Genomic DNA, 13,120 nt, shown 5'->3' with positions numbered 1-13,120 from the left:
ACGTCGCAGTCACCCTCAATCCTGGACAAGCTAAGCATCTTCTTCACCTGCATTGAGGAAAACAACACTGAGCCGCCGACATGGGCCCCCGCTGCTCACGAGGACTGTGTGCTCCTGATCCCTGTGGCTGAAGACAGTAAGATATTCAAGCATGTTAAACCTTGCATGCCTGCCGGCTCAGCCACATCCTCAGAGCATGTGCAGAACAGCTGGCTGGAGTTTTTATGGCCCCATTCAATCTCTCCCTATACCAGCCTGTTGTCCCCAAATGCTTCAAGATGTCCACCATTGTTCCTGTACGCAAAAAAGCAAAGATAACTGAACTAATTGACTATCGCCCCGTTAAACTCACTTCTGTCATCATAAAGTGCTTTGAGACACTAGTTATGGACCATATCACCTCTACCTTAACAGACACCCTAGACCCACTACAATTTGTTTATTGTCACAACAGATCCATGGACGACGCAATCGCCATTGCACTGCACACTGCCCTATCCCACCTACAAAAGAGAAATGACTATGTAAGAATGCTATTCATCGACTACAGCGCAGCCTCCAACACCATAGGGCCCTCCAAGCTCATCACTCAGCCATCACTCAGCTCTCCCTCACTGTGCATCTGGGTCCTAGACTTCCTGATGGGCCAACCCCAGGTGGTAATGGGAGGCAACAACACCTCTGTCATGCTGATCAGCGTGGGGGCCCCACAGGGGTGCATGCTCAGCCCCCTCCTGTACTCAGTCATTACTGCGTGGCCATGCACGTTTCCAACTCAATCATCAAGTTTGCTGACGACACCACACTGGTAGGCCTGATTACCAACAACGATGAGACAGCCTACAGGGAGGAGGTGAAGGCCCTGGTCGAGGGGTGCCAGTATAATAACCTCCCTCAACGTCAACAAAACAGAGCTGGTCATGGACTACTAGAGACAGCAGAGCGAGCATGACCGCATTCACATCCACGGGATCACAGTTGAGAGGCTCAAAAGCTTCAAGTTCCTTGGCGTGCAAATCACTGGACCTGAAATAGTCCCTTCAGGGTGGTGAAGAAAGAGCAACAGCGTCTCTTCAACCTCAGGAGGCTGAAAAAATGTGGCTTGGCCCCTAAGACCCTCATGAACTTCTACAGATGCACCATCGAGCATATTCTGTCGAGCTGTTTCGCCGCCTGGTACAGCAACTGTTCCGCCCGCAACCGCGGGGCTCTCCAGAGGGTGATACTGTCAGCCCAACGCATCATCGGGGGCACACTGCCTGCCCTCCAGGACACCTACAGAACCCGGTGTCACACGAAGGTCAAGAAGATCTTCAAGGACCTCAGCCACCAGAGCCACGGCCTGTTCACCCTGCTAACATCTAGAATCAAATTTCAAATCAAATCAAATTTATTTATATAGCCCTTCGTACATCAGCTGATATCTCAAAGTGCTATACAGAAACCCAGCCTAAAACCCCAAACAGCAAGTAATGCAGGTGTAGAAGCACGGTGGCTAGGAAAAACTCCCTAGAAAGGCCAAAACCTAGGAAGAAACCTAGAGAGGAACCAGGCTATGTGGGGTGGCCAGTCCTCTTCTGGCTGTGCCGGGTGGAGATTTTAACAGAACATGGCCAAGATGTTCAAATGTTCATAAATGACCAACATGGTCGAATAATAATAAGGCAGAATAGTTGAAACTGGAGCAGCAGCACGGCCAGGTGGACTGTGGACAGCAAGGAGTCATCATGTCAGGTAGTCCTGGGGCATGGTCCTAGGGCTCAGGTCCTCCGAGAGAGAGAAAGAAAGAGAGGAGAGAATTAGAGAACGCACACTTAGATTCACACAGGACACCGAATAGGACAGGAGAAGTACTCCAGATATAACAAACTGACCCTAGCCCCCCCACACAAACTACTGCAGCATAAATACTGGAGGCTGAGACAGGAGGGGTCAGGAGACTAGGACCATCTAGAAGAAGGAGACAGTGTCAAAAACCAAAGTTCTTTCAATCCCAAATCCAATACACATGCAGGAGACAGTCAGTGGTTACAGTTCTTTAATATCTTTCTTTTATCTTTTCTTAATATTAAAAAGAGGTTACAAATGTCAATTTAATTTACTTTTAAATGCAGGGTGTGACACAACAACATGTGGGGAAAATCAAGGGGTGTGATACTTTCTGAAGGCACAGTATGGACTGTTGTGCATGTCATTCCTATTACAGTATGGGCTGTTGTGCATATCATTCCTGTTATAGTATGGACTGTTGTGCATGTCATTCCTATTACAGTATGGGCTGTTGTGCATATCATTCCTGTTATAGTATGGACTGTTGTGCATATCATTCCTGTTATAGTATGGACTGTTGTGCATATCATTCCTGTTACAGTATGGACTGCTGTACATATCATTCCTAATACAGTATGGACTGCTGTATATATCATTCCTATTATAGTATGGACTGTTGTATATATCATTCCTATTACAGTATGGACTGTTGTATATATCATTCCTATTACAGTATGGACTGCTGTACATATCATTCCTATTACAGTATGGACTGTTCTACATGTCATTCCTATTACAGTATGGACTGCTGTATACAGTGCCTTGCGAAAGTATTCGGCCCCCTTGAACTTTGCGACCTTTTGCCACATTTCAGGCTTCAAACATAAAGATATAAAACTGTATTTTTTTGTGAAGAATCAACAACAAGTGGGACACAATCATGAAGTGGAACGACATTTATTGGATATTTCAAACTTTTTTAACAAATCAAAAGCTGAAAAATTGGGCGTGCAAAATTATTCAGCCCCCTTAAGTTAATACTTTGTAGCGCCACCTTTTGCTGCGATTACAGCTGTAAGTCGCTTGGGGTATGTCTCTATCAGTTTTGCACATCGAGAGACTGACATTTTTCCCATTCCTCCTTGCAAAACAGCTCGAGCTCAGTGAGGTTGGATGGAGAGCATTTGTGAACAGCAGTTTTCAGTTCTTTCCACAGATTCTCGATTGGATTCAGGTCTGGACTTTGACTTGGCCATTCTAACACCTGGATATGTTTATTTTTGAACCATTCCATTGTAGATTTTGCTTTATGTTTTGGATCATTGTCTTGTTGGAAGACAAATCTCCGTCCCAGTCTCAGGTCTTTTGCAGACTCCATCAGGTTTTCTTCCAGAATGGTCCTGCATTTGGCTCCATCCATCTTCCCATCAATTTTAACCATCTTCCCTGTCCTTGCTGAAGAAAAGCAGGCCCAAACCATGATGCTGCCACCACCATGTTTGACAGTGGGGATGGTGTGTTCAGGGTGATGAGCTGTGTTGCTTTTACGCCAAACATAACGTTTTGCATTGTTGCCAAAAAGTTCAATTTTGGTTTCATCTGACCAGAGCACCTTCTTCCACATGTTTGGTGTGTCTCCCAGGTGGCTTGTGGCAAACTTTAAACAACACTTTTTATGGATATCTTTAAGAAATGTCTTTCTTCTTGCCACTCTTCCATAAAGGCCAGATTTGTGCAATATACGACTGATTGTTGTCCTATGGACAGAGTCTCCCACCTCAGCTGTAGATCTCTGCAGTTCATCCGGAGTGATCATGGGCCTCTTGGCTGCATCTCTGATCAGTCTTCTCCTTGTATGAGCTGAAAGTTTAGAGGGACGGCCAGGTCTTGGTAGATTTGCAGTGGTCTGATACTCCTTCCATTTCAATATTATCGCTTGCACAGTGCTCCTTGGGATGTTTAAAGCTTGGGAAATCGTTTTGTATCCAAATCCGGCTTTAAACTTCTTCACAACAGTATCTCGGACCTGCCTGGTGTGTTCCTTGTTCTTCATGATGCTCTCTGCGCTTTTAACGGACCTCTGAGACTATCACAGTGCAGGTGCATTTATACGGAGACTTGATTACACACAGGTGGATTGTATTTATCATCATTAGTCATTTAGGTCAACATTGGATCATTCAGAGATCCTCACTGAACTTCTGGAGAGAGTTTGCTGCACTGAAAGTAAAGGGGCTGAATAATTTTGCACGCCCAATTTTTCAGTTTTTGATTTGTTAAAAAAGTTTGAAATATCCAATAAATGTCGTTCCACTTCATGATTGTGTCCCACTTGTTGTTGATTCTTCACAAAAAAATACAGTTTTATATCTTTATGTTTGAAGCCTGAAATGCGGCAAAAGGTCGCAAAGTTCAAGGGGGCCGAATACTTTCGCAAGGCACTGTATATCATTCCTATTACAGTATGGACTGCTGTATATATCATTCCTATTACAGTATGGACTGTTGTACATGTCATTCCTATTACAGTATGGACTGCTGTTCATATCATTCCTATTACAGTATGGACTGCTGTATATATCATTCCTATTACAGTATGGACTGCTGTACATAACATTCCTATTACAGTATGGACTGTTGTACATATCATTCCTATTACAGTATGGACTGTTGTACATATCATTCCTATTACAGTATGGACTGCTGTATATATCATTCCTATTACAGTATGGACTGCTGTACATAACATTCCTATTACAGTATGGACTGCTGTATATATCATTCCTATTACAGTATGGACTGCTGTACATAACATTCCTATTACAGTATGGACTGTTGTACATATCATTCCTATTACAGTATGGACTGTTGTACATATCATTCCTATTACAGTATGGACTGTTGTACATATCATTCCTATTACAGTATGGACTGTTGTACATATCATTCCTATTACAGTATGGACTGCTGTACATAACATTCCTATTTCAGTATGGACTGATGTACATAACATTCCTATTACATTATGGACTGCTGTATATATCATTCCTATTACAGTATGGACTGCTGTACATAACATTCCTATTACAGTATGGACTGCTGTATATATCATTCCTATTACAGTATGGACTGCTGTACATAACATTCCTATTACAGTATGGACTGTTGTACATATCATTCCTGTTACAGTATGGACTGCTGTACATAACATTCCTATTACAGTATGGACTGCTGTATATATCATTCCTATTACAGTATGGACTGCTGTACATAACATTCCTATTACAGTATGGACTGCTGTACATATCATTCCTTTTACAGTATGGACTGCTGTATATATCATTCCTATTACAGTATGGACTGCTGTACATATCATTCCTATTACAGTATGGACTGCTGTACATAACATTCCTATTACAGTATGGACTGCTGTATATATCATTCCTATTACAGTATGGACTGCTGTATATATCATTCCTATTACAGTTTGGACTGTTGTACATGTAATTCCTATCACAGTATGGACTGCTGTACATATCATTCCTATTACAGTATGGACTGTTGTATATATCATTCCTATTACAGTATGGACTGCTGTACATATCATTCCTATTACAGTATGGACTGTTGTACATATCATTCCTATTACAGTATGGACTGTTGTACATATCATTCCTATTACAGTATGGACTGCTGTACATATCATTCCTAATACAGTATGGACTGCTGTATATATCATTCCTATTACAGTATGGACTGCTGTACATATCATTCCTATTACAGTATGGACTGTTGTATATATCATTCCTATTACAGTATGGACTGTTGTATATATCATTCCTATTACAGTATGGACTGTTGTATATATCATTCCTATTACAGTATGGACTGCTGTACATATCATTCCTATTACAGTATGGACTGTTGTACATATCATTCCTATTACAGTATGGACTGCTGTACATATCATTCCTGTTACAGTATGGACTGTTGTACATATCATTCCTATTACAGTATGGACTGTTGTACATATCATTCCTATTACAGTATGGACTGTTGTACATATCATTCCTATTACAGTATGGACTGTTGTACATATCATTCCTATTACAGTATGGACTGTTGTACATATCATTCCTATTACAGTATGGACTGCTGTACATATCATTCCTATTACAGTATGGACTGTTGTACATATCATTCCTATTACAGTATGGACTGCTGTACATATCATTCCTGTTACAGTATGGACTGTTGTACATATCATTCCTATTACAGTATGGACTGTTGTACATATCATTCCTATTACAGTATGGACTGTTGTACATATCATTCCTATTACAGTATGGACTGTGGTACATATCATTCCTATTACAGTATGGACTGTTGTTCATATCATTCCTATTACAGTATGGACTGCTGTACATATCATTCCTATTACAGTATGGACTGTTGTACATATTATTCCTATTACAGTATGGACTGCTGTACATATCATTCCTATTACAGTATGGACTGTTGTACATATCATTCCTATTACAGTATGGACTGCTGTACATATCATTCCTGTTACAGTATGGACTGTTGTACATATCATTCCTATTACAGTATGGACTGTTGTACATATCATTCCTATTACAGTATGGACTGTTGTACATATCATTCCTATTACAGTATGGACTGTTGTACATATCATTCCTATTACAGTATGGACTGTTGTACATATCATTCCTATTACATGTTTGACATTTTACTGCATCGTTAGGAACCAGTAACACACAGTGCCTTCAGTAGGTATTCACACCCCTTGACTTTTGACACATTTTGTTCACAGGAGTTTTGTGGCACCTTAATTGGAGAGTACGGGCTAGTGGTAATGACTGGAGTGGAATAAGTGGATTGGTATCAAATACATCAAACACATGATTTCCATGGTTTCCATGGTTTCCATGGTTTCCATGTGTTTGATGCCATTCCATTGGCTCAGTTCTTTATTATGAGCTGTCCTCCCCTCAGCAGCCTCCACTGATTGTGTTGTGTTAGAGCCTGAATTTAAAATGCAGCCTGAATTTAATACCCCACAATGTCAAAGTGGAATTGTGTTTTTAGACATTTTTACAAACACATTATAAATTAAAAGCTGAAATGTATTGAGTCAATAAGTATTCAACCCCTTTTAACCATGGCAAGGTGACTGGGAACATGGACGTGTACAAACAGACCAGCTACGACCTCCATAAGGCAATAGAAGAGGAAAAACAACAGTACAGGGACAAACTGTAGTCACAATTCAACAGCTCAGACACGAAATGTATGTGGCAGAGACTCTAGACAATCACGGATTGTAAAGGGAAAGTTAAGACTAAATGCATTCAGGAGTAAAAATGTTGCTTAACAAGGTACATAATAATTGCATGGACTCACTCAGTGTGCAATAATATTGTTAAATATGTTTTCTGAATGACTACCTCATCTCTGCACCCCATACCTAAAATTATCTGTAAGGTCCCTCAATGGAGCAGTAAATTTCAAACACAGATTCAACCACAAAGACCAGGGAGGTTTTCCAATGACTCACAAAGAAGGGCACCTATTGGTAGATGGGTTAAAATAAAAAAGCAGACATTGAATATCCCTTTGAGCCTGGTGAAGTTATAAATAACACTTTGGATGGTGTATCAATACACCCAGTCACTACAAAGATACAGGCGTCCATCCTAACTCAGTTCCGGAGAGGAAGGAAACCGCTCAGAGATTTCACCATGAGGCCAATGGTGGCTTTAAAACAGTTACAGAGATGAATGGTTGTGATAGGAGAAAACTGAGGAAGGATCAACAACATTGTAGTTACACTACAATACTAAACTAATTGACGACGTGAAAAGGAAGCCTGTACAGAGTAAAAAAAGTTAAACTGCAAAAAATGTGGCAAAGAAATTAACTGCTACACTGTGTATGTGACCAATAATCTTTGACTTGATGACCTGCATAAAGAGAGGTGAAGAGAACAGCCAACCAGGGAGGATGAGAAGAAGGAGAGAGAGAGAGAGACACACACAGAGACACAGAGACACATTTGGAGTCAGTTCCCATGGGAGGGGGACCAGTGAAAGCCAGGTCATGTACATGGAGGATCATGGCTCATTCTTTTTAAACATGGCTAAATTATTCACTGGCTGTTGGTGGAGAGGTATTTTAGAGGAGCACTGGGAGGCTTAAACCAAGGCCACCAACAGAGGTAACTCTGCAAACACACACAGAGATACACACAGATATACACACAGAGACTGCACAGAGACACTGCACAGAGATACACACAGATATACACACAGAGACTGCACAGAGACACTGCACAGAGATACACACAGATATACACACAGAGATACACACAGAGATACACACAGAGATACACACAGAGTGCACAGAGACACTGCACAGAGACACTGCACAGAGACACTGCACAGAGATACACACAGAGATACACACAGAGATACACACAGAGATACACACAGAGATACACACAGAGATACACACAGAGATACACACAGAGATACACACAGAGATACACACAGAGACTGCACAGAGATACACACAGAGATACACACAGAGTGCACAGAGACACTGCACAGAGATACACACAAAGATACACCCACACAAGCACACACACACACACACACACACACAGTTCATATTACACACACTCTGAAAGCTGTTTTGCAACTTCTTCACCATTGTAGCGATGAATCATATTTAGATTTTATAAACCATATGAAACCAACTGAATAATTCCAGAACACTTCAGTGATTAATGCAGAAACAAATTAAAAACTGAGCAACAGTTATTAGATGTTTGAGGCTCCAAGACAAAAGCTACAACTATAACTGTGCCTGTTTGGGTGCTAATTATGAGAGAAAACGGAGCCATATGTCAGAGACAGACAGAGAGTGAAGATCAAGTCATTTTATTGACACCCAGACAGCAAGCTTAGCGAAGTTAGTCAGTGGTACTGTAGTTAGTTAGTGGTACAGTAGATAGTTAGTTAGTTAGTTAGTTAGTGGTACTGTAGATAGTTAGTTAGTTAGTTAGTTAGTTAGTGGTACTGTAGTTAGTTAGTTAGTGGTACTGTAGTTAGTTAGTTAGTTAGTTAGTTAGTTAGTTAGTTAGTTAGTTAGTTAGTTAGTGGTACTGTAGATAGTTAGTGTTACTGTAGTTAGTTAGTGGTACTGTAGTTAGTTAGTTAGTGGTAGTTAGTTAGTTAGTTAGTTAGTGGTACTGTAGTTAGTTAGTTAGTGGTACTGTAGATAGTTAGTGGTACTGTAGTTCGTTAGTGGTACTGTAGTTAGTTAGTGGTACTGTAGTTAGTTAGTTAGTTAGTTAGTTAGTTAGTTAGTTAGTTAGTTAGTTAGTTAGTTAGTGGTACTGTAGTTAGTTAGTGGCACTGTAGTTAGTTAGTGGTACTGTAGTTAGTTAGTGGTACTGTAGATAGGTAGTTAGTTAGTTAGTTAGTTAGTTAGTTAGTTAGTTAGTTAGTTAGTTAGTTAGTTAGTTAGTTAGTTAGTGGTACTGTAGTTAGTTAGTGGTACTGTAGTTAGTTAGTTAGTGGTACTGTAGATAGTTAGTGTTACTGTAGATAGTTAGTGTTACTGTAGATAGTTAGTGTTACTGTAGTTAGTTAGTGGTACTGTAGTTAGTTAGTTAGTTAGTTAGTGGTACTGTAGATAGTTAGTTAGTTAGTGGTACTGTAGATAGTTAGTGTTACTGTAGATAGTTAGTGTTACTGTAGATAGTTAGTGGTACTGTAGTTAGTTAGTTAGTTAGTTAGTTAGTTAGTTAGTTAGTTAGTTAGTTGTACTGTAGATAGTTAGTGTTACTGTAGTTAGTTATTGGTACTGTAGTTAGTGGTACTGTAGATAGTTAGTGTTACTGTAGTTAGTTATTGGTACTGTAGTTAGTTAGTGGTACTGTAGTTGGTTAGTGTTACTGTAGTTAGTTAGTGGTACTGTAGTTAGTTAGTGGTACTGTAGTTAGTTATGGGTACTGTAGTTAGTTAGTTAGTTAGTTAGTTAGTTAGTTAGTTAGTTAGTTGTACTGTAGTTAGTTCATGGCACTGTAGTTAGTTAGTTAGTTAGTTAGTTAGTTAGTTAGTTAGTTAGTTAGTTAGTTAGTTAGTTAGTTAGTTAGTGGTACTGTAGATAGTTAGTGTTACTATAGTTAGTGTTACTGTAGTTAGTTAGTGGTACTGTAGTTAGTTAGTTAGTGGTACTGTAGTTGGTTAGTGGTACTATAGTTGGTTAGTGGTACTATAGTTAGTGTTAGTGTAGTTGGTTAGTGTTACTGTAGTTGGTTATTGTTACTGTAGTTGGTTATTGTTACTGCAGTTGGTTAGTGTTACTGTAGTTGGTGAACGTCACTGTAGTTGGTTAGTGGTACTGTAGTTGGTTAGTGGTACTGCAGTTAGTGGTACTGTAGTTGGTTATTGTTACTGTAGTTGGTTATTGTTACTGTAGTTGGTTAGTGTTACTGTAGTTGGTGAGCGTCACTGTAGTTGGTTAGTGGTACTGTAGTTGGTTAGTGGTACTGTAGTTAGTTAGTGTTACTGTAGTTGGTTATTGTTACTGTAGTTGGTTAGTGGTACTGCAGTTAGTGTTACTGTAGTTAGTTAGTGGTACTGTAGTTAGTTTTACTGTAGATGGTTAGTGGTACTGTAGATAGTGTTACTGTAGTTAGTTAGTGTTACTGTAGTTAGTTAGTGTTACTGTAGTTAGTAGTTAGTGGTACTGTAGTTGGTTATTGTTACTGTAGTTGGTTATTGTTACTGTAGTTGGTTAGTGTTACTGTAGTTGGTGAGCGTCACTGTAGTTGGTTAGTGGTACTGTAGTTGGTTAGTGGTACTGCAGTTAGTGGTACTGTAGTTGGTTATTGTTACTGTAGTTGGTTATTGTTACTGTAGTTGGTTAGTGTTACTGTAGTTGGTGAGCGTCACTGTAGTTGGTTAGTGGTACTGTAGTTGGTTAGTGGTACTGTAGTTAGTTAGTGTTACTGTAGTTGGTTATTGTTACTGTAGTTGGTTAGTGGTACTGCAGTTAGTGGTACTGTAGTTAGTTAGTGGTACTGTAGTTAGTGTTACTGTAGTTAGTGGTACTGTAGTTAGTGAGTGGTACTGTAGTTAGTGTTACTGTAGTTAGTGGTACTGTAGTTGGTTAGTGGTACAGTAGGCTGAGTAACTGTAGGCTGAGTAACTGCAGGCTGAGTAACTGTAGGCTACTGTAGTTAGTTAGTGGTACTGTAGTTAGTGTTACTGTAGTTAGTGGTACTGTAGTTAGTGAGTGGTACTGTAGTTAGTGTTACTGTAGTTAGTGGTACTGTAGTTGGTTAGTGGTACAGTAGGCTGAGTAACTGTAGGCTGAGTAACTGCAGGCTGAGTAACTGTAGGCTACGTTACTGTAGGCTGTGTAACTGCAGGCTGTGTAACTGTAGGCTGTGTTACTGTAGGCTACGTTACTGAAGGCTGTGTAACTGTAGGCTGTGTTACTGTAGGCTGTGTTACTGTAGGCTGTGTTACTGTAGGCTGAGTAACTGTAGGCTGAGTAACTGTAGGCTGTGTTACTGTAGGCTGTGTTACTGTAGGCTGTGTTACTGTAGGCTATGTTACTGTAGGCTGTGTTACAGTAGGCTGTGTTACTGGAGGCTGTGTTACTGAAGGCTGTGTTACTGAAGGCTGTGTTACTGAAGGCTGTGTTACTGTAGGCTGTGTTACTGAAGGCTGTGTTACTGAAGGCTGTATTACTGAAGGCTGTGTTACTGTAGGCTGTGTAACTGCAGGCTGAATAACTGCAGGCTGTGTTACTGTAGGCTGTGTTACTGTAGGCTGTGTAACTTACTGTAGGCTGTGTTACTGTACTGTAGGCTGTGTTACTGAAGGCTGTGTTACTGTAGGCTGTGTTACTGAAGGCTGTGTCACTGAAGGCCGTGTTACGGAAGGCTGTGTTACTGAAGGCTGTGTTACTGTAGGCTGTGTTACTGAAGGCTGTGTTACTGAAGGCTGTGTTACTGTAGGCTGTGTTACTGTAGGCTGTGTCACTGAAGGCTGTGTTACTGAAGGCTGTGTTACTGAAGGCTGTGTTACTGAAGGCTGTGTTATTACTGAAGGCTGTGTTACTGTAGGCTGTGTAACTGCAGGCTGAATAACTGCAGGCTGTGTTACTGTAGGCTGTGTTACTGTAGGCTGTGTAACTTACTGTAGGCTGTGTTACTGTACTGTAGGCTGTGTTACTGAAGGCTGTGTTACTGTAGGCTGTGTTACTGAAGGCTGTGTCACTGAAGGCCGTGTTACGGAAGGCTGTGTTACTGAAGGCTGTGTTACTGTAGGCTGTGTTACTGAAGGCTGTGTTACTGAAGGCTGTGTTACTGTAGGCTGTGTTACTGTAGGCTGTGTCACTGAAGGCTGTGTTACTGAAGGCTGTGTTACTGTAGGCTGTGTTACTGAAGGCTGTGTTACTGTAGCCTGTGTTACTGAAGACTGTGGTACTGTAAGCTGTGTTACTGTAGCCTGTGTTACTGTAGACTGTGGTACTGTAAGCTGTGTTACTGTAGCCTGTGTTACTGTAGCCTGTGTACTTGTAGACTGTGGTACTGTAAGCTGTGTTACTGTAGCCTGTGTTACTGTAGACTGTGGTACTGTAAGCTGTGTTACTGTAGCCTGTGTTACTGTAGACTGTGGTACTGTAAGCTGTGTAGGCTGTGTAACTGAAGACTGTGTTTCAGTAGGCTGTCTTACTGCAGGATGTGTTACTGTAGGCTGTGTAACTGAAGGCTGTAACCTGTAGGATGTGTTACTGTAGGCTGTGTATCTGTAGGCTGTGTTACTGTAGGCTGTGTTACTGTAGGCTGTGTTACTGTAGGCTGTGTTACTGTAGCCTGTGTTACTGTAGGCTGTGTTACTGAAGGCTGTGTAACTGAAGGCTGTGTTACTGAGGGCTGTGTTACTGAAGGCTGTGTATCTGTAGGCTGTGTTACTGTAGGCTATGTTACTGTAGGCTGTGTAACTGTAGGCTGTGTTACTGTAGGTCTGTAGATAGGTAACTGTAGGCTGTGTTACTGTAGGCTGTGTTACTGTAGCCTGTGTTACTGTAGGCTGTGTATCTGTAGGCTGTGTTACTGTAGGTCTGTGTATCTGTAGGCTGTGTTACTGTATGCTGTGATAATGTAGGCTCTGACAGATGCCTGGAACAAACAACAATCTCATCCGGCCACCAGAGAACCAACTAACGCTGGAGAGAGGAGAGGTGGCACCTACCTGACAACGCTCTGACCTGGAAAACACATCTTGTGCACACACACACATACAAT

The sequence above is a fragment of the Oncorhynchus tshawytscha genome, linkage group LG12 (genome assembly GCF_018296145.1).
Source record: "Oncorhynchus tshawytscha isolate Ot180627B linkage group LG12, Otsh_v2.0, whole genome shotgun sequence".
NCBI classification, from domain to species: domain Eukaryota; kingdom Metazoa; phylum Chordata; class Actinopteri; order Salmoniformes; family Salmonidae; genus Oncorhynchus; species Oncorhynchus tshawytscha.
Note: the sequence above shows the minus strand (reverse complement) of the source record.